This window comes from Lagenorhynchus albirostris, chromosome 13 (assembly GCF_949774975.1).
Source record: "Lagenorhynchus albirostris chromosome 13, mLagAlb1.1, whole genome shotgun sequence".
Classification (NCBI taxonomy): Eukaryota; Metazoa; Chordata; class Mammalia; order Artiodactyla; family Delphinidae; genus Lagenorhynchus; species Lagenorhynchus albirostris.
In genome coordinates, this window is record NC_083107.1 from 50,548,714 (window position 1) to 50,571,355 (window position 22,642).

General features: G+C 48.2%; 1 long non-coding RNA gene across 1 annotated transcript; it reads left to right on the plus strand.

Annotated features, from left to right (window-relative positions):
* The first annotated feature begins 15,672 nt into the window (after positions 1-15,672).
* Positions 15,673-20,323, plus strand: LOC132531942 (uncharacterized). The gene is made up of 2 exons (XR_009544246.1): positions 15,673-15,797; positions 19,921-20,323. It is a non-coding gene; the product is annotated as an uncharacterized LOC132531942 (long non-coding RNA).
* Positions 20,324-22,642: the final 2,319 nt, after the last annotated feature.

Genomic DNA, 22,642 nt, shown 5'->3' on the forward strand with positions numbered 1-22,642 from the left:
TGAGTTCCTCGAGGGCAGGGACCTTGTCTTGGCTTCCCTGGGCATCAAGATAGGCTTGAAGCATGCCGTGGGTACCCAGGAAGTGCTCGATTCAGGTTTTGTGGGAAGGTACGGCACGCCTTGTGATAGATGGACCGTTGCTCTTCGCTCTACGCCTTGGATACTTGAGCTGAGAAAGCCCCTGGATGCAGGACAGTGACATCAGTCATTTCAGAAGAAGAGGTTATTAAATGAAAGAGAAATTGAAAAGGAAAAGTCAATTGGGATCGAGAGACCACTGCTCTGTGACATCCATTTCTCCCTTAGCCGAAGTGGTTTTTGATTGGACTGGCCTCTCTCCGACCTGGGGCAGAAGCTAATCAAAGGCCGTTTTTCTTTCTTTGCGAGGAGCAGTGTTCATCAGAATAGTGAGAGCTGGGCCTTCAGGCTCTGCATTTATATAAAAGTGGCCTTGGTGATGAATGTGCACCAATTATCCTTACCAGAGTCCTTTTCAGGAAGGACGAGCTCAAGATTAGTGGTTAATGCGAATCCTGAATCCCAGGAACCCACCCTGAAGCCTGAGGAAATCATCCCAATACATCATTCTGATACTGTGCTATTTCCAGCTCAAGGTTGTCCGCAAATGGGGCCTGCGCTTTCAAAATGGGAAGAAAATTAGAGAGTGGGCTCTTTTTGGAAGGGGTGGTGATACTGTTTTTAAAAGCTGTTAACCCGATGAGGGAGCACAGTGGGATAGAAAGAAAAAATCTCATGTTCCAGTGCAGAATCCTGCCCCTTATGGGCTGTGTGACCCACGCAAGCCACGTGGCTTCTGTGAATCTCAATTTCCTTGTCTCTAAATGGTGGCAATGATGTCTGCCTACCTTCTGGGACAATGGTGTCAATCAAATTAGACTGGAGACTTCCCTGGTGGCACAGTGGTTTAGAATCCACCTGCCAATGCAGGGGACACGGGTTCGAGCCCTGGTCCGGGAAGATCTCACATGCCACAGAGCAGCTAAGCCCGTGTGCCACAACTACCGAGCCTGCACTCTAGAGCCTGCGAGCCACAACTACTGAATCCCGCGTGCCTAGAGCCCGTGCCCTGCAACAAGAGAAGCCACCGCAATGAGAAGCCCGCGCACCGCAACGAAGAGTAGCCCCCGCTCGCCGCAACTAGAGAAAGCCCAGGCACGGCAGTCAAGACCTAATGCAACCAAAAAAAAAAAAAAAAAAAAATTAGATTGTACCTGGGAAAGTACACAGAGAAAGTAGAGTCCTCTACAAATGCGGGGTATAGTATTATTTAGCAAAGCATATATTGCGCCACTCCACACTCCAGGAGTCCCAGCCTGGTTGGGGAGAGGTCTCAGCACACAGAAAGGACGGTGTGAGCCCAAGTGTGAACTGGGGTCACCCTGCCCAGGCTTTCTCTGCATTCTTGGGGGAGGGGCAGAGTTTACAATCGCGAGGCAGTGGCGGAGGTGGGTTAGCCTCTTACAGTCCTGGAGGCTGAAAGTCCAAGATGATCCTTTTAGGGCTAAAATGAAGGTGTCAGCAGGTTTGGTTCCTTCCGGAGGCTCAAGGGGAGAATCTTTCCTGGCATCTTCCAGCTTCTGGAAGCTACTTGTACTCCTTGGCTCATGACCCCTTCCTTGCATTACTCTGACCTCTTGGTTCTGTCATCACATCTCTTCCACCTCTTCCATCATCATATCCCCCTCTGCCTTCCTCTTACACGCACACTTGTGATTGTATTCAGGGCACACTCAGATAATCCAGGATAATCTCCCCATCTCAAAATCTTTAAATCACACCTGCAAAGTCCCTCTGCCATTTAACGTCATACATTCACAGATTTCAGGAATGAGGACATCTTTGGATATCTTTGGGGGCCATTTATCAGCTGACCACAGATCCCCTTCCTAGAAACAACCCATTTCTGGCCCTTCAAAATCTCAACAACTAGTTTAGGGGTCAGTGTGTGTACAGACTCCACTTTGCAGTTGTGGGGCTGGGAGATGCTAGGCAGCTTATTTGAATGGGCTGAACTATCAAACTGGAGGGAAAGCTTCCCTCCAAACCCTGAGAACTGGTTGGGAGGAATGGGTTGAGGCATGGCCCAAAGGAGGGTGTATCCCAGCTGCTGATGCAGGTGCCAGGAGGTAACTTGCAAGGTCAGAGGTCACACCTCCTCCTGAAGTGTCTTCCCCACTCTCACCACTCACCCCTGCTCTATGGAGGACCTGTTTTGCTGTGTGACCTTGGACAAGTCACTAAACCTCACGAGTCTGTTGCCAATTCTGAAAAATGGAGCCTGGACCACATCACCTCTCAAGAGCCCTTTTAGCTCCAGGGCTTTAGGATCACCACACATGGTCCAGTCCTGGGATTATGGCAAATGAGGAGAGGACCCTGCCACAGTGTGACAGACCCTGATCTCAAGAGCAGAAGCCACCAGTCTGGCTTGGGCTGGCTCTGATTTCAGAGCTGGAAGCAGACATCAGCCTTAGAAGTCGCAGGAATCAGGAAACCCAGACTCTAGACTCGGGTCCACTCCTGTTTAGTGATCTTGTGAAAGTTGCTTTTAACATCCTAGACTGTCATTTTTTCCCCCAAGCATAAAATAGGAATAAAGAATATTTTTCTCACCTATCCCCTAGAAGACACTTCTAGGGGATAGGAAGTTGGAAAAAGCAAGCGTATCATGGTGTAAAAGACAAAAACTGGACCTGTAAGGAGATTAGCTTATCCAGGATATTGCAATAAGTTAGCGCTCCCCAGATGCGATCAGAGTGTCTCAGTGGTTTGCCTTAGACTTTGATAGGGAGGCGTTACAAGTGAGGTGATTACAAGTTGTAACTATGAGTTAAAGGTGGGGTGATTTACAGTTAGATTTGTGTTTGTAATCAGTAGAAGTATCGATTAGCTGAACAGGTAATGCTCATCTGTGTCTAGCTAGTTTCAGGGGGACAAACAGTTTTAATCTTAGCTGATTATTCTGAGTTAAAGAGCTTGGAAGTTGGTGAGGGGCAAAAGGGAAAAGGTCTGTCTGTGTTGGACCTTTACCAGGGCTCTAAGGTAAGGGTAGAGTCCTTTGTGGGGCATTCAAGGCCCTTTACCATCTGGTCATGCTCTGTATTTCTAGGCTCACCTCCCCCCTCCTCTTCCCCACATACACACACATACTCCAGAGTTCCAACCCCAAACAATGACCATTCCCCACATCAGATGTGTTTTCTGTTCCTTTCTTTGCCTGGAATAATGACTCATTCTTTAAGACTCAGTTCAAGTGACCCCAGCTCTGAGAAGCCAGGCTGAGTTTGGGGATCCCTCCTCTGTGCTCCCAGGCAACTTGTTCTGTGCACCCACTAGACCACATTAAAGGATGTTTCTTGTCTATTGGTCTCCCCAGCCAGAGGCGGGCTCCTAGAAGGCGGGGCTGGATCTCACTGTGATTCCTACAACCTCCATCAAGACTGATTTCCCACAGGTGTTCTTGACAGGGACAGGGTAAAGAGACGAAGTAGGTGATTAAATAGTTAATCCCACTAAGGGATTGTAAGTAGAGAAAAAAGTATGGGAGTCCCCTGGAAGTTAACGATCACTCAAGAAAGCAGGCTTGCTCAACAGCTAAACCGAGCGGGCTTGCTTAGCAACAAAACCGCCAATAGAAGCGTGAGACATGCCCCCAAACAAAACAATGGGGAATGAGACCCACATCCTGCCCAATGAGGTCAGTAAGTTAATGATTCCTAGGACATGCTTCTCTGCATGCACTAAAAACAAAAATATAAGGAAAAGATAACATTATACTGAAACCTGAGATGATTTACCGTATTTTAATATATGTTACCACCTTTTTGTTCATTTCCATAGTACCATGACAGGACCATATAGGGTCAAAAACTCCCCCTCCCGATGTGTAGGAGGAGTTAATGACGGAAGAGTAAAAGAACGAGGAAGAAGGTGGTCTTCTCCCCCTCCCCACGTTCCTTCTCAGGGTGGCACTCCCTTGCCTGCCCACTTGGATCTCTCAAAAGCATCCTGTACTAATAAGTCACGTCTTGCCTGTGGCTTTGCCTCTCGCTGAATACTTTCTGTGCTGAGACAAAAGAACCTGAGCTTTATTAAGTGCTGAGATGAGTTCTGCAGTCTCCGACCAGGTGAGCGGTTTTAATGAAAAAGACAGTGGGTTTGGGTCCCATCCCCTGGGTTCAAGTCCCAGTCTGAGATGTGGCTGGGCTTGAGTTTCATCTGAGGAGAAGGGCGGTTTCATTCTCGGTGGAAAGAAGCAATGAAAGGAGAGAGGGAAGGAGGCACACAGACCTGAAGAACCTTCTGCCACACTGATGACATCATGTGCCTCCACGTGCAGTGTCGCCTCATGCTTAAAAGCCAAGTAGACACCCCTTAGCCTGGCACTGAAACAGCTCCAGAAGGTAACCTCCACCCTCCCCTCCCCCTCCTCACCACCACAAACTGGCACCTTGGGCCACATTGCTCTTTCTCAGCCCTGAACACAAAGTGCTTGCCCACCGCTTTGCCTTTACTCCACAGTTCCCCACCTGCCCCCCCCCCCACATTGCCGTGTACGCAGGCTCCACCCACCTGCAACCTCCGGGATCAGCTGGCTTCTGCTCACCTTGACATCAGTCTCAGCACTGAAAGAATCCTCAGTCTGGCATCCAATGTAACTGAAAGACAGTATAAATCTTTACTACAGTCATCTGATAAGATACCAAAGGCAGATTATAATAATACCAGAGAGGACGGCTTGATGACACCGTCCACCGTGGCTCAGCCCTGCTCCTTCACGCTCTCAACCAGCTTACTTCCTGCCCTTTCCAATATAAACCACATCCAGCCACTCTTCAAGTGTCCACTTCTTCTTTATTCCAATTTATACCATAAAAGCCCAGACACCTAGGTAGGAGGTGGAGCTAAGTCTGTCTTCCCTTAGGTACCATTTCCCCACCCTCTGGGAGGTCTGTCTCCTGTCCCCCAGTGCCCTGCTCCCCAGGAGAGGTACTCCACCCTGGCTGCACGCTGGGACCCCCCCCCGGGCTCTACTCCAGGGTCCCTAGTGATTTGTCTGGGGTCTAGGCTGCTGATCTAGGCTGGGGTCTAGGCTGCACAGCCGATGCTGGAGAGGGTCCCTATTCTCCCTGTCATCTTGTGAGGACGTCTTTTGCTGCCGAGTGTCTGTCTGTCTGTCTTTCCTCACTAGACTGCACGTACTTCCAGGCAGGTCTGATTTTCATTTACCTTTGAAACTGTTGGGGAGGAAGACAGTTTCCTCTACCCTTAGAAGTTCTGGCTAGTCTAAGAATTAACTTGATACGAGACAGATTAACAGGAGAAAAATCAAACAAAAGTTTAATAACACGCATACATGGGAGAGACCCAGGAAAACTAAGTAACTTGCTGAAAACCTCACCTCAAATACCATCATCAGCTAAAGACAAAGAGGATGTTGGGGGTAGTGATTTGAAACCTCAAAGGGGAGGAAGGCAACTGACATAAAGAGGAAAAGCAAGTGTTTGGTAAACAAATGTTTGCTGGGCCCTGCAGAGACAACAGGACACAGAGAGGAATTCTAACAGACAGATTTGCTGGGTTCCTCCCTGTCTACACACCTCGTTCATACCCTAGTCATCCATGGGGACAGCTCCCTTCCTGCAACAGGTGCATTCTTTAGGCAGTTAGGGGGAAGGTCGAAGGTTCTTCCTGGGTCTTTTGGGCCTTGAAGTAATCAGCCTAAATCGATCCTCATGCCAAAGAGAAACATTTTGGGGTGACAAATTTTGTTCCCCTACAAACACCATCCCCACCCCCAAAGCCCAGCACCTGGTTTGGACTTACAGACCTTTGGTGCCAGAAGAGAACTTAGGGGTGACCAAAGGCAAAGCTCTCATTTTGCAGGGCTCAACTGAGGCATAGAAAAGTTCGGCGATGCGCTAGTGTCACACAGGTGTCCTGGCTCCTGGAGCCCGGGATTCATTCAGAGCCTCCTTCCCTAACCAACCCCCAAGCACCACATCCAGGCAGACCCCCTGGGGCACCGCAGCCTGCAGAACTCCAGTAGCCAGCGGATGGAGGAGATCCCTGCCCCATAGCCTGTGAAGGCCATTTCTAGGCTAGGCTTGCAGGTTCTTCGATTTTTTCCATAGCTCGTAGAAGCCACAGCAGTGCCCCAGGAGTCACAAAGGGCCCTTTTTTCCAAGATCTATGCTCTCCACCAGCAGTGCCAGCCACAGACATCGCTCTTAGCATGGGTGCTAGGGACCCAGGGGCCCAGAGGGAAAGGAAGGGACCCAGGTGGTCTCGCCTGGACCAGCTGCTGGCCCCCCTACCTGAGGTGGCAGCTTAGTGAGGAGATTCTGCTGGGAGAGGGGAAGTCTGGGCCTCCCAACCAGGAGGGGGCCCCTGAGAGGGCTGCATGATCCAGGCCCTTGAGGGCAGAGGTATCATAAGTGGCGGGGGGATGGGGGGACGCTATGAGCCCAGATAGGCGGTGGCCAGGAAACCTTTTAGGGTGACCAAATAACCGTCATCTAGATTCCTAAGGCTGTCAACAAATCACTACAAACACAGCTTAAAACAACAGAAATATACCTCACAGTTCTGAAAGCTGGAAGTCCAAACTCAAGGTGATGGTTGGGCCATGATCCCTCTGAATTCTCTAGGGGAGGAAGGTTCTAGAAGGGCTCTCTGGATCGCATCCCTAACGGGATGTTGATTGTGAGCAGTAAGCTACGATGTCAGGACAGATCTGCAGAGATTTTGATATAAAGATCCCAGTAGCCCCGATTCAGGTAAAGACCCTGCCCCCAGCATCCCTCTATAAATAAGATATGCATAGAGTAACCCAAACCCCAAGATTTTTGTGCAAATAGTCATAAACACTTGCCCTTCTGCTGCCCTACATCTGACCCACCCCTCTTAGGACTGAGGATCCCCCTCTGTAACTCTTTATGGGACCGTCTGGCTTTCCACTGGAGAAGTTGCAAACGCCACCCACTTCCACCTCCAGGGTAGTCGGGGTGTAGGCTCTGCCCCGGGGTTCACTCAACAGGCATCCAGGGCAGAAGGGGCGCTCATCCTGCAGTGACTTGAAAGGGCAGCACAGAGGTCACTCCCAGTGGGCCCACGCCACTGTCTGAGCTGGGCAACAGGGGTGACAATGTGTGCTAACAGGTCACCTCAGCCGCTGGTGGCCTGTGTCCAGCCTGGGTGACATCTAGTGTCTGAGGCCATGGGGGCCTCACCTCCTCTTTCCTGGTTCCCACCTGACTTCTGAGCTGCATACTCCAAATTGAAGGCAATTCTGTGAGCTCCCACCCAAAATATTCACTAGATTCTTTTTCTGCTTAAATCCGCTGTTACTGAGAATTTGGCTGAATCACACATTAACTGAGAAAGCATATGAGAAAGCACTTTGTAAAGTGTAAAGTACCAGGAAGATGTTAGCTGTCAGTATTCAAGGCCTCCAGGCAGAAAGGCCTCCCGGACACCCACCCCTCACCTGGCCATAGCAACTCCCACACGACACTCCTCTGCCCTTGGGGTCTGCGGGGCCACACCCCCCAGATCCGCCTGTCTGTGGTCCACACTGCCCCGGCAGGCCAGGTAATTCAAAAATGGAAGACGTTCCCTGAACTTTATCCTTCTTTCCAGAGAGCCAAGGACATAAGATTGGAAAGAAATATACGAGCAGGAGGGGTGAAATGGGGTTAGCTCTATTTCACAGCCACTGTTATCAGTAATAAATAGGATGTGATTGCTGTTGGAGCAGCTCGCTGTGAGCCCTGGAACACATGTGCCCATCTCATCCTCAAAACTGGGAAAGAAGGAGCGACAGGGATTAAGGTACCCACTGTCCCAGAGAGGGTGAATGATTTGCCAAAGTCACACAGAGCAGCACTGGAGCCGGGACCAGGCCTGCCGTCTCCAGTCCACCCTGCGTCCATGGACCTCGACACAGACTGTGCACCTGGAGGCGAAGCTTCAGCTCATGGCACATTTCCACCTGCAGAGCACTTGCCGTCTTAAAATAAACCAGCCAGGCCCTCGGGAGGGCCTGCGAGTCCAGAAGGTTTGTGATAGAGGGAGGGGGAGCCTGGCAACTCCTAGCGCTTTACCCTAGAGATTTATTCTCACCCGTGTAGGACACGCAGCACATGCAAAGTTATTCACGGCAGCTGTTTGTAGCAGCAGGAAACATAGGCAACAGCCCCTGTGTCCATCAGTAGGGCACTGGGTAGCGCCCTGCGGTATTTCCACACAGTGGCTACTTCTGCCACTTAAAAAAAAATACGACTCTGTATGACTGCTATGGAGAGATCCCCAGAATGTACTGCAAGGTGAAAAGAGCAAGTTACAAAAGTGGGTGTAGTAGCTACCACTTATGCAGTAAAGGGAAAAAGAAAATCTCTATTTATGCATCTCTGGAGAATACATGAGACTGAAATATCAGTGGTTTCTGGAGAGGTGAACCGGGTGGTTGGGAGACAGGAGTGGGAGGGAGAATCTTCACAGAATATCCTTTTGTTCCTTTGGAAGCTAAAACTAGGAGAACGCATTACCTATTAAAAAAAAAGTGCACGTGATAGTTTTTTGTTGTTGCATGTGTTTTTTTAAAAAGGAAAAGAACTAAAAGGATGGATTTCAGAGGGACAGTTTTCAGCCATCAGTTTCAACATCAGAGGGGGATATTTGGGGAACTGGAGGACAGGGCAGGTGTGCCTCTCCCGTGTGCACAGCTGAACAGGCATGGCTGCTGTCCTGTGCTGAGCAGGGTCACCAGGAAGACACCTTCTCGGAAAGCGTTTCCCTGGGGGAATCACTACACCTGTTATGTCACCAAGAGGGCTACATCCTCTTTGGTTTAGGTGTTGCCTTGTCCCAAGCTCCATTTTCAAAATATACACCCCTTCGCTGTGGGATCAAGGGGCATCCGACACACTGTTCTAACAGTAGTTTATCAAACTTTTTCACCTGGACAGGAGGAGCCCAGGTGACTTGACAGTTTCTGCAGTGGGTTGAATAGTGGTTCTCCCCAAAAGATATGCCCACCTGGAGCCTCAGATCTTCTGAGGTGATCGTATTTCAAAAGAGGGTCTCTGCAGATGTAATTAAGGAAAAAATAGAAAGATGTGGTCATCCTGGATTAGGATGGGCCCTAAACCCAATGATAAGTGTCCTTATAAGAGACAGAGAGAGGACACAGAGAGACAGAGGGGGAAAGCCACGTGAGGAGAGTGATGAATCTACAAGCCAAGAAATGTCATGGCTTGCGGGAGCCACTGGAACCTAGAGGCAGGCATGGAAGCCTCTGGAAGGGACCAACCCTAACCACACCTTCATTTTGGACTTCTGACCTCCAGAACGGTGAGGAAGTAAATGTCTGTTGTTGTAAGCCACCCAATTTGTGGTATTTTGTTACGGCAGCCCTTGGAAATGAAGACAGCCTTAGAGCTTTGCTGAGGACGACGAGGGGGCTCAGGGCACCAAGGGTCCCTCAAGGACTTTGCAAATTAAGGGCTGGCCCTGCTGCTGTGTGACCCTGGGAAAGAAGAACAGGGTGGCCTGTTTGAAGACAAACGTCCAGGGAAGGCTGGGCCCCCTTCTGGTCTGGGGCACCTCTTTCCCAGTTCCCTGGGGCAGAAGCATTCCTTGCAGTGGGCGTTTTTCTCTAATGGGGAAGGTGTGCCTGCCTGTCGCTAGGAAACAGGGAGCCGGGCCTGTGGGCTCCCAGCCTGGAGCGCAGGCAGATGGTGACAAGATTAAATAGTGCCTTTCATTTCAACATAGGAAATGTTTTCAATTCTCCTCTCTTCATGTCTCTAAAAAAAGGCAAGTGGCGGAAACGTCCCGCTGGAAATTTATTAACAAAAGCCCAGGCAGCCCAAAAAAAGCAGACTTTTTTCCCCCACATGTCTCTCCAACCAGCCTGCAGGCACCCTGTGAGGTTTCTGCCCTATCACCACGACCTGCCAGCCACCGCGCTGAGCCTCATTCAATCCTCCCAGTCACTGGAGGAGATAGGTTCTATTGCTATCCCATTTAACAGATGAGGAGACTGAGGCCTACGGAATGAAAATAACCAGGTGGTAATTTGTGAGGCTGGATACTTAATACACAATAGCTCTATCTTTCGTTATATGCCCCTTAGTGATGATGTTTGTGAAAGTATTTGGAAATGGCAATACAAATCTAGAAACTCATTATTACTAATACAACAAGGATCAGTAACTACAGGGCTGTGTGTACAATAAGCACAGCAAAGAGGAAACAGCTTTGTTTTCTCCACAAATTGCTTTGGGGGCAAGGAACTAAGTGGACCAGGAGAGATTAGACACAGAGGTTAGGACACTGCAGGTCAGAGTCCGCTGGCTGGGTCAGCGTCTCCTCTGATCTGACCGCTTTGGGTATAGCTTCCAGCTCCAGAAGACCCAGTCTCTCACGTTGCTCAGCCACTAGCAGTGGCTACTCCCCTGGCACAGGCGCCTCACTACTGTGTGCTTGTAGTGCGGCAGAGGAAAAGGGGAAGATTGCAGGTTCCCCAGGACCCATGGAGTCAAGTGCTCAGACTACAGATGGGTAACTGGGAGAACAGTGGGGCACAAAGAGAGGAGAAGAGAGATGTGTTGGGTTTTAGATCCATCAGGCTGGAAAGGATAGAGGGATGGCTTGCTGGACAGACATGACCCCAAATAGTCCCTATTCTTTTCCCAACCTTACCTCCCTCTGACCTAAAATAAACACTGCTCACCATGCAAATTTTTCCTACAATCGTAATCCCTTCAGTGTCTACAACCTCTCTCCTATCAAAGTAGTTTCATATCCATCATATCACATGATGCTCATCTCAGCCCTGGCAGATGGGTGGAGCAAGTGCTAACACACACCCCCAGCCCCACTGTGTACAAGGAGAAATTGAGGTCCAGACCCATCTCCTTACCTCATCCTCCATTTCCTGGGCTTTCTGGGTAGCGTTGATTCTTTCTTTGTAATAATACTTAAAATTCTGCCTCCTTTTTTTTTCCTAATGCCAATAACTTAATTCAGGTTCTCACCGGGCCAAGGCTGTGTCTGCTTTAGTCTCTCCCCAGACCAAGCTGTCCTACATGCTGACCTTCAGCAATGCTTCCTAAAGCTCTGGGTCAGCATAGTCAGTCATCACAGCACTCCACAGTGTTCCCTATTTACAACCATCCAAAGGCTCTTTAACTCAATGTCACCCAGCTACTTTGTCTTATTACCTCTACTTCACTACACACACACTCTGCTCCAGCCAGAGCACTCTCTAACAATGATGCCCATTCCCTGCCTCAGTGCCTTTGCTCGTGCTGTGCTCCCACCTGGCCTGCCTTCCCTCCACTCATGGAGGGCTCTCCAGTGGCTAGTCATTCTTCAGGATACAGAGTGAATCAACCTCTTTCATCAAACCAAATCTAATTATCACAGAGATTGTTCCCTTCTCTGAATTCACACTTATATGCAGGGGCCCACACTTCAGCACTTGGTAGCTGGCCTCTCCAATGGCCCCCAGTGATCCTCAACTCCTGTGCAGTCTTCTCCTTCCTTGAGTAGAGCTGACCTGTGTAGCCAATAGGATGTGGCAGAAATGACAGTGTTCTGGCTTGTGCTCTCTTAGATCACCTACTCTGGAGGAATTCAACCGCCCCGTCAAGGTCAGGAGGATGCTTAAGCAGCCCTGTGAAAAGGTTCATGTGGTGATGAGCTGAGGTTACTAGGCGACAACCAGTACTAATGGCAGGCATGTGAGTGAGCCACCTTGGAAGTGGATCTTCCTGTCCCAGTCAAGCCTTCAGATGACTGTGGCCTTGGCCGACACGTTGACTGAAACCTCATGAGAGACCCAGAGCCAGAACCACCCAAGTGAACTGCTTCCAAATACCTGACGTACTGAAACAGTGTGAGATTATAAATGTTTATTGTTTTAAGTTGCTAAGTTTTAGGGTAATTTGTTATTCAGTAACTGATAATGAATATAAATGTCTTGTTCATGAAATATCTTCACAAACCTATTAAAATGCAGGGACTGTGATTTGTTCCTCCTCCTTGCATTTCCCATGACTCTTGCCACAAAGATGGACACTTTGGAACAAGCACAGCATGAGGATGTACTTGTTCATTCATTCACTCATTCAACAAACATTTATTGAGTACCAATGTGCTAGGTACTGTGTGTACCAAAAGGGGCAAAATAGATCAGCTTTCTACCTAGAGGAGCTTATGACTCAGTCATTAAATAATCACAAGAAAATATGTAATTACTATGAACATGGTATGAATACAAAGTAAAGGTAAAATGGACAGGGGGACCACATTTACACTGAGGGTGGGGAGTAGTCAAGGAAGGCTTCTCTGTGGAAGTGATGTTTAAGTAGAAGCCTAAAGGATGAATAGCAATCACTCAGGCCACAGGAAAGGAAGCAGGGAAAGGCATTCCAGGTGTATGAGTGTCCTCGGAGCCGAAAGACTTTGGTGGGAAGCAGAGACAGCCAGGGGGACATCGGCATGTGACAAGGCTGATGAGGAAGCCTGGGGCCAGCCATCGGGAGTTCTATGAATCATGTTAGGTAGCCTGGATTTTATTCTAAGTGCACTGGGCAGTCACCGGAGGGCCTACAAGCAGGGGATCCACATCGTTGGGAGGAAGTTATGAGGATAATGTTTTGGAAATGGTTAAGAGTAGTGTAATGACGGGACTTCCCTGGTGGCGCAGTGGTTAAGAATCCGCCTGCCAATGCAGGGGACACAGCTTCGATCCCTGGTCAGGGAAGAGCCCACATGCTGCAGAGCAACTAAGCCCGTGCGCCACAACTACTGAGCCTGCGCTCTAGAGCCCGCGAGCCACAGCTACTGAGCCTGCGTGCTGCAACTAATGAAGCCCGTGCACCCGTGCTCCGCAACAAGAGAAGCTACAGCAATAAGAAGCCCATGCACTGCAGCGAAGTGTAGCCCCCGCTCTCCGCGACTAGAGAAAGCCCGCACACAGCAATGAAGACCCAATGCAGCCAAAAATCAATCAATCAAAAAATAAAATTAAAAAAAAAAAGAATAGAGTAATGACAATGGTCAGAGGCTCCTGCCATCACCCTGGAGGGAAAGGACAGTGGCTTGGGGTGGGACAGTGGCAGAGGGAATGAAGAGAAGTGGACAGTTGCAAGAGATATTTTGAAAGTAGAATGGATAGGAACCGGAGGTGGATGGAAGAAGGGGAAAGGCAGGTGTTAAGACTTACAGGTTGAGTGGTTAATATCCCTCAGCTGACATTCCACAGAGGCTGCCTTGGCTGGAGCCCTTTCCTACCTGGAATAAAATGGGACACCTTCCTCTGGCACATGATCTCATTTTCACTTCCCAGCAGCTCTTGCCAGGCCCAAGTAGCCCTGTTAGATCTGCCCAGCAGCTGGGCCAGATCTGTGTGCCCCACAAGGCGGATAACAATATCCAGTTTTGTTCACTGCTGTATGGCCAGGGCCTAGTCCAGTGTCTGGTACAGAACAGGTGCTCAATAAATATTGGATGAATGAATGTACACTGAATAAATGAATAAATGAGTACATGTTGGTCCTCCTCCCACCTTTCCCTTTGATCCAGCCCCAAAGAGTTCCTGCCAGGGCCTGAGCTCTGAGCCCTGAGCCTTGCAGGCTGGCTTGGGGCAAGTGGGAGAATTCAGGAGCCAGAAGGGGCACAAGTCCCAGTCTATTGGTCTTACCTGAAGTCCCTTCCAGTCCTAGACCTCTTCCCTGGGCCCTGGCTCTGGCCCCAGTTGTCTGCCATGAACCTCAGAGAGTCCTGGCTCATATCCTGAGACCTGCTTCTCACCAGCTCTGCTCAGCTCTTTGTCAAACAGGAAGCAGGCCTTATCGAGCTCTGGTTCTTATAGTTTACCATATATCAGAATCACCTGGGAGCTGGTTCAAAGTACAGCTTCCTGGGGCCCTTGCTCAGATAATCTGATCCAATAGGTCCTGAGGCCCAGGAAACTGTAATTTTAACAAGTGCCCCAAATGTTGCAGGTGGTTCCTGGAGGACACCATGAGAAACTCGCTGTAGAGTGTTGGGGCCTGGGTGATGCCCAGATCAAACTGGGCCAAGCTAAGCAACCTCAGAAACATGGCAACAGGCAGGCTGGGAATCCAGCTTTGCCCAAATGTCAGGGTCCTCTTGGTCATTAGAGGACACACCTGGGCCAGGCCCTGGGCCCGCTGACCTTAGGGGACCTCCCACATCATAGCAAACATTAAAAGGCACCCATACCCCATTCTAAATATCTCTTTGCTCTAGAAAATTTGAAAGGACTTTTATACTTTTCAGCTTTTTAAAATAAATTATCCTTATTGTTCTTATTATCAAATATAAATACATTATACAATAATATAGCTACTTATTTATTAGCCATTTATATGACAGTAGTGTTGAACTGTAGGTAACCATTGACGTTTTCTGGGTGTTTAATTAACATTTACTGATTTCAAATTAGAAACTTCTGTGTCTTGGAACCAATGCATTTTAAACTCAGGTTTCAAATATTTTCTAGGGGCCCTTAAAAAGCCAGCAGGCCTGGGACTTCCCTGGTGGCTCAGTGGCTAAGAATCCACCTGCCAATGCAGGGGACACAGGTTCGTAGTCCTGGTCCTCGAAGATCCCACATGCAGTGGAGCAACTAAGCCCGTGCTCCGCAACAAGAGAAGCCACCGCAATGAGAAGCCCACGCACCGCAACAAAGAGTAGCCCCCGCTCGCTGCAACTAGAGAAAGCCCGTGCGCAGCAACGAAGACCCAACGCAGCCAAAAAAAAAAAAAAAAAAGCCAGCAGGTCCAGGGCATGGTGCCCATAAAGAGGTACTGCGCCACCTAAGTCAGCTTTTCTGAAGCCATTCGGGGCTGGGCGGGAGGCCTGGGTTAACACAGGCATGGGGAGCCTCTGTGTTGCCACACAAGCCCCGGGAGCCATCCTGACGCTGCTGGGCTCAGCGTGGCAGATGTCCATCTGCCACCTGGGCACTAAATATAGCCCATACACAGAGCCCTCTCTGCCTGGGACCTGCAGAGTAGGCTTAATTGGCTGGAATTGCCACAGAGAGAAGCTCTGTTAAAAGGAGTTGAAAAAAGGCTTCGCCCCACAATTCTGGGATGTGGAGGTTCGTAATTAGACAATGGATTTTTTCCTGCCAGCAACACAGTATTGCTGGATTTAGTCACTGATAAATCCTTCAGCCTGATGATCTCAGGTGTTGAGGTCAGGCCTGTGTAGGCGTCAGGGGCATACTTGCTTTCGGTGGTGAGCCAACGAAGCAGGACGTTTCCCCTGAGTGTTCTGATCCTTAGTGCTATGGACCCAGTGAGTGTGTCCCCCTAAAATTCATATGCTGAAGCCCTAATCCTCAGGCTTTCTTTGAAGGTGGGACCTCTAAGGAAGTGGTTAAGGTTAAACGAGGACAGGGACTTCCCTGGTGGTCCAGTGGTTAAGACTCTGCACTTCCACTGCAGGGGGCGTGGGTTCGAACCCTGGTCGGGGAACTAAGATCTAGCATACCAAGCGCAGTGAGGCCAAAAAAAAAAGGTTAAATGAGGACATAAGGGTGGAGCCCGATTCAGTAGGATTATTGTCCTTATCAGAAGGGACACCAGAGCGCTGCCTCTCTGCGCTCACAGGAAGGGGTCATGTGAGCACACCACGGCGAGATGGTGGCAGCATACAAGCACAGAGGAGGGGCCTCAGAATGAAACCTACCTGCTGGCACCTTGAACTTGGACTCCTCAGCCCCCAGAACCGTAAGAAATAAATTTCTGTTGTTTGAGCCGCTCAGTCTGTGGTGTTCTGTTACGGCAGCCTGAGCTAACCAGCACCTCCCAGCCCAACCCCAGGCCCACCCAGTCAGAGCCTGTATTGTAGCAGGATGCCCAGGTGATTCAAAAACACAACTTAGACCAAGGTGTTGGTCCCCCGGGGCTAGCAGTGATTGACTCCTGAGTATGAATTAGGGATCCTAGGTGGAAACTGTCCAATACCTGAGGGTGGGAAAAGAGAACCCTTCAAAACTAAACGTAGCTGCTGGCCTGTCAGATTTGCCCAAGGCAGTCTTATAAAACTCCATTCCTGGGTGGTCCGATCTGGGGCTCTGAACTCAGCTGGCCTGGAGGTGCAATGCGGAAGTCTTTAAATAGCCTTCAACTCATCCAGGGACACAATTTTTTTCCCAAAGGAGAGGTAGTGGTATTTAGAATGCATATCTTGTCTTGTTGAAGAAATGATAACAGATTTAGACTTTTTTGCCCTTTCACCTCCACATGCCCTGGGTGACTGTTGGCTTGACAGGAACTTCATCTATGTACAGACTCTAATCAACTGCTAACGGCTGCCTGGAATGCTTTGTTGAAAAGGACTTTAAGGCCTCCTCTGGGATCCGTGAAAAATAGAACCTTGATGAATTGGCGTGTCTGCCAAGAACATGGGGTGGGAGTGACTACCCAGTATGTGTTGATTCCACTCTAATACAAACGGCCCTTACAACCAATGCATAAAATAATTAACCAAGTTATTAGATCTGGTTCTATTTGTGCTATTATCATTTATTTGTCATATATTGTCATTTATTTGTATAAATAAGATTTCCTAACTTTACTCATCAAGAAAAAATGAGAATACTTAGAAAAAAAGTTGGACAAGAAGAGGAAGTGGGGGAATTTGTCCTACTAGATAAGTACCATAATTCATTGATTCTGCTCTCTGTTTGTCGTTGTTTTTGCAATTTAACATCTCTGAAATTGAGGTGTCTCATTGAGGTACAGTCAGGAGGTAACTGTCAGCACCTGTCCATACACAAAAACACTGGCCAAGATTGTCAGCGACTTGGAAGAAAATCCTGGAGACGGTAGTGGGGTATTCTTTTAAGAAATGCTGCATCATCAAAGTGGGACTCTTGGAGGCACAGAGGACAATATTGGTTGGAAAAACAAGGACATCAATGGTCAGAATCAAAATATGAATGTGAAGACCTTTTAGAACCACTTTAGTCAGTTTATTTCGCTCATACGAATTTTCTTTCTTATATATGTCCAAGTGTGATATATGATAAACTTCTGTGTCCACGTAAGTCTAAAAGTGCTCTTTCCATAAGTATAAATTAAAGTTTTAAGTGGTAAGAAAGCATTGTGTTATGGTTTGACAGCAGTACGTAAATTAGTGGTGGACTTTACAATCAATGGCATCTTGGATTAAATGAACAATAGGTATTATAAAGCAACAATAAAAAAATGTGCTACTAGAGCATAACAGATTCATTCATTCATTCTTTTAGTCAACAAGTATCTATGGAGTACTTAGTATATGCCCCTTCTAGATGCAAAAGAGTGTCAGAAAAGAAAATAATAAGTTTCTGCCCTTGCGGGGGCTTTCATGTTAGCAAGAGTAGATAGACAATAAATGGACGCACAAACAAGTATATAATATTTCAAGGTTGGTAAGTACAGGGTAAGAGAATAGAAAGTCAGGGTACAGGGTAGGATTTCTGTTTTATATAAAGATGTCAGGGAAGACCTTCCAAGAAGGTGGCATTTGAGTACAGACATGGAGGAGGTGAAGGAGAGAGCCTCAGGTGTAGCTGGAGAAAGAGCATTGTAAGTAGAGGAAACAGCATGTGGTAAGGCCCTGAGGCAGGAGTCCTCTTGGTTTAGTCAAGGAACAGAAGGGGGACCAGTGTGGCTGGAGTTCAGCAAGCAGGTTCTGAGAGGTAGCTGGGGGCCAGATTAGGTGGATCTCGGAGACTTCTGTGGGACTTTGGGAGCCACTGGAAAGTTATGAGCAGAGAACAGGATATGACTACATTTTAAAAGCATCACTCTGGCTGCTGAAGGGAGAATAGTCTTGGAGAGCAGGGTGGAATCAGGGCTGTCATAGAAAGATTGGTGAGGAAGCCATTGCCATAACTCAGGTGAGGGATGATGGGCAGTGCTGGAGGTGGTGGGAGCTCATTGGATTCTGGAGCTGACAGGTCTTGATAGAGTGGATGTAGAGAAGAGAGAAGTCAAGACTTGAAGATTTTTGACTTGAGTTATAGAAAAAATGGAGCTGCTGTTTCTTGAGTGGGAAACGTTGTGGGAGAAGCAGGTTCTGGGAAAGATAAGGACCTTGAATTCAGAAATGTTAAGTTTGAAATTCAGATGAAGCCTCCAAGTGGAGACTGAGGAGACAGCTGGCTACATGGGTCTGGAGTTTAGAGGAGAGATCCGGGCCAGAGAAATAACGCCATATACCATCAATGCACAGCTGATACTTAAAGCTGTGAAGCTAGATGAGTTCTGTTTGGCAGAGAGAAGGGAAAATGTACTAGGATAGCACAGGATGGGTGCCATGAAACAGAGGAGGGGAGAGAAGGAAGAGCCAGAAAAGCAGGCAGAGAAGGAGGGGCCAGAGACACAGGTGAGAGACAAGAGAGGGCTCTCTCCAGCTGTGTCTCCAGAGAGTGCTTGCAGCAGACCCATGGGCCAGAACAGAAACCCCATACATGGACACCAGTACTTGGAGAAATTCAGTGTGCAGTAAAGGCAGCATTTCAAACCAGTGGGGGAAAAGGAATTATTCAATAAATGAAGTTGGGGAAAAAAATGAAGTTGGATCAGGATAAGTTTCAAATGTGTCTAATATAGAAATGTACAAATAACTAAAAGTTAAAAACATACTAGAAGAAACCACAGGGAAAGAGTTTTGAATAATCCTTTGTCGGTGTAAGGCAAAACCAAAAAAGCTCTAAAAAAGACTCATAAATGTGCCTACATAATAATAAAAACTATACGAAAACCATCTTTAAAAAGTCAAGTGACAAGTTGGAAAAAATATTTACTACTCATTTAGGGCTAATTTCCATCATTGTAGAGGTCCTAAATAAAAATTAATAACAATAATAAAAGAACAGTAACCAATAAAAACATGCGTAAAGATTGTGCACCAACCACCCAAGGAAAGGACAATACAGCTGGCTTCTGAGTCTCTCTGAAAGATGTTCAGACTCACTCACGATAACAGAAATGCAAATTAAAGCTACATAAGAGGGGGTTTCCCTGGTGGCGCAGTGGTTGGAAGTCTGTCTGCCGATGCAGGGGACACGGGTTTGTGCCCCGGTCCGGGAAGATCCCACATGCCGCGGAGCGGCTGGGCCCATGAGCCATGGCTGCTGGGCCTGCGCATCCAGAGCCTGTGCTCCACAACGGGAGAGGCCACAGCAGTGAGAGGCCCGTGTACCGCAAAACAAACAAACAAAATGAAAACAAAAAAAACTACATAAGAGGGACTTCCCTGGTGGCGCAATGGTTAAGAATCTGCCTACCGATGCAGGGGACACAGGGTAGGGCCCTGGTCTGGAAAGATCCCACATGCCGTGGAGCAACTAAGCCTGTGCGCCACAACTACTGAGCCTGTGCTCTAGAGCTCACGAGCCACAACTACTGAGCCCACATGCCACAACTACTCAAGCCTGCGCGCCTAGAGCCCATGCTCCACAACAAGAGAAGCCACCCCAATGAAAAGCCCGCGCGCCGCAACAAAGAGTAGCCCCTGTTCGCTGCAACCAGAGAAAGCCTGTTCGCAGCAATGAGGACCCAATGTAGCCAAAAATAAATAAATAAATGTATTTAAAAAAAAAAACAAACTACATAAGAGAACAGTTTTCATCAAATGAATTATTTAAAAAAAAAAAACAAAGTTTGATAAAACACTGACTTAGGGACACCATTCCCTGTGGTGGGAGTGTCTATAATCGGTAAGGGCAACGTGGAGCAGGATACGGGCGATATTCATTACAATTAGGAATGCATAGGCTCTGTTTAAAAAAATATCTACTTTATTTTATTTTATTATTTATTTTCTTTCTTTCTTTCTTTCTTTTTTTTGGCTGCATAGGGTCTTAGTTGTGCCACGTGGGATCTTCATTGCGGCATGCAGGGTCTTTCACGGTGGTACTCTTCGTTATGGCGTGCGGACTTCTCTCGAGTTGTGGCGCACTGGCTTTCGAGCGCACGGGCTCAGTAGTTGTGGTGTGGGCTTAGTTGTCCCGCGGTATGTGGGATCTTAGTTCCCCAACCAGGGATCGAACCTGCGTCCCCTGCATTGGAAGGCGGATTCTTAACCACTGGACCACCAGGGAAGTCCCTGTTTTGTTTTGTTTTAATTTTTTCCTTTTTCTTTTCTTTTTTTTTTTTTTTATGATCCCCAGCATGTGGGATCATAGTTCCCTGACCAGAGGTTGAACCTGCAACCCCTGCATTGGGAGCAAAGAGTCTTAATAAACTGGACTGCCAAGGAAGTTCCGGGACATTGTTTTGAGAAGCAGATTACCCTACCTTGTTTGTGAGGAAAACCGAGGCTTCCCAGAAACTTGACCAAGCATCACTGACCCCTCTTAGGGTCCCCAACTGCCTCCCACTGATTTCCTTCTCTGGCCATGCACCCCATTCTCAGGGGGCCCCAGCAGCCTTGTCTGTACCATGTGACTGTCCTCTGGCTCTAGATGATTGATTGACCAGGAATGTGATACTGAAAGCACAGTGGGTCAAACAGAATCTTGAGAGACATGAGACTTGAAATTAAAGAATGAGAGACACAAAGATAAGGAATCACTGAGGTCGAGACAGGTTAGTAGCTGCACTCTGGAGAAAGGCCACTGACTTCTACAGCTGAGTCGTGGTTGTCAGCCCTGCCGTGTGATCCTTCCAACAAATTCCCCTTTTGGCTTAAGCTAGCCACAATCCGTGTCTATTGCTGCAACAAGAAGAGCCTTAATTAATACGCAAGAATCAGAGGTGGGATTTGAATTTTAGCCTCCAAAGTCCTGCTCTTTTCTACTATATGACACCATGATTCCTGGGAACCATTTAGTCACACTAACAAATATACATATCCACCACTCTCTATTCTATAAAGGCTTTTAGGGGGATCATTCCAGGCCCAAATTACCCTGGCCGTTCCCCTGGAAAGACCATATGGAGAGCGCAAACCCCTGGGATGATACAGAAAGGCCCAGCCATCCCAGTGTGCCCACTGAGATGTTCCTGCCAAGGCGCCAGACATGTGAATGAAACCATGTTGAATGTTTCAGCCCCAGCTGCTGTGTGACCGTGGCCTCTTTAAAACAAAAAAACAGTCTTTTCCCACTTAGTCTTATTCTGAATTAACATATGTGAACAACCTAGAGTGTGTCATCTGTATTTTTCTCCACTTACACGTAATCATATACAAGCATGTATAAATGCATATATATGTATATATGCATACACATTGGCACATAAATGTGTTATGACTTCACCAAACAAACAAACAAAAAAAAACGAGATTGCATCATGCAAAAAAAAAATAAAAAGAGAGAGAGAGAGAGAGAAAGAGAGAGAGAGCCCCAAGCAAGACCAGCACAGGGATTACCCCCCTAAGCCTGAGACCCCTCACCACACAGTGAGAAATAAGAAGACGGTTGTTTCAAGCTACTAGGTTTGAGGACGATTTGTTACGCAGCGATGGATAACTAAAATAGACGGCTTCTTTGGAAAGGTGGTGTGTAAGATGAGAACTGAAAGATTGAGGGGAGTGGAGCGGGAGACCCTGCGGGAAGGCCAGCCAAAGCAGAGGGATCAGGAAAGAGCCTGGTGCATTCGAAGAGCTATAAGAGGTCAGCGTGGCTCAAGTGCCTGGTGATGGAGAGGGCAGCACCAGATGAGGTGAACGGGGAGGTGGGGCCTGATCACGCAGGGCCCTGCAGGTCTTAGAAGGAGCCAGGGCTTTATTCTAACTGCCTCGGATGCCACAGAAGTGTTTTAAGCTGGGGGACGCCATGATCTGATGTGGAGTTTTCAGATGTCTCCCTGGGTGTTGTGTGGGAGGGCGGATTGATTAGAGGCAGGCGATGGGAAAGCAGGAAAGACCAGTTGGAACGCCTGTAGCAGTCCCTATGAGAGGCAGTGGAGGCCTGACTGAGGGTGGTAGGAATGAAGGTGGGAGAAGTAGAGGAGCTCAGTGCACATTTTGGAGGGAGGATAAACAGAACTCGGTGATGGACTGGATGTGGCGTATGAATGAGAAGGAAGTGCCAAAAATGACTCCCAGATCCCTGACTTGACAACTAGGCGGAGGCTGGTACCATTTGCCGAGACGGGGAGAACCGTGGGAGGACGAGATTTGGGTTAGGGGTGCCGATCAAGAGTTCGCTTTTGCACACTTTACGTTGGAAATGTCAGGGAGATATCAAGTGGAGATGTGTGTCAGCTGTTGAATATATAAGTTTACATTTTCGAAAAGTGATCTGGGCCAGGGATATACTTTGGGGAGTCATCAGCCTACAGATGACATTTAAAGCTCTAAGAAGAAGTGAGATTTCCTAGAGAGGGAGGGGGAGAGAGAGAAAAGCTCCAAGGGACAGGAAACCCCAGCAAAGAGCCTGACTGACAACTTGGGACTTCCCTTTGGAGTGCAGGAAGCAAGATCAAGATGTTTCTGCCTCGTAGCTGCTTGGATATTTGAAGACGGGGTGATGTCCCCCGAGGACCCTCCTCTAGATGACATCCTCCAAGTTCCCTGTGTCCTTCCTGGGAAGGCACGCATGTAAGGCCTCCTCTCAAAGTTCCTTCAACCGGGT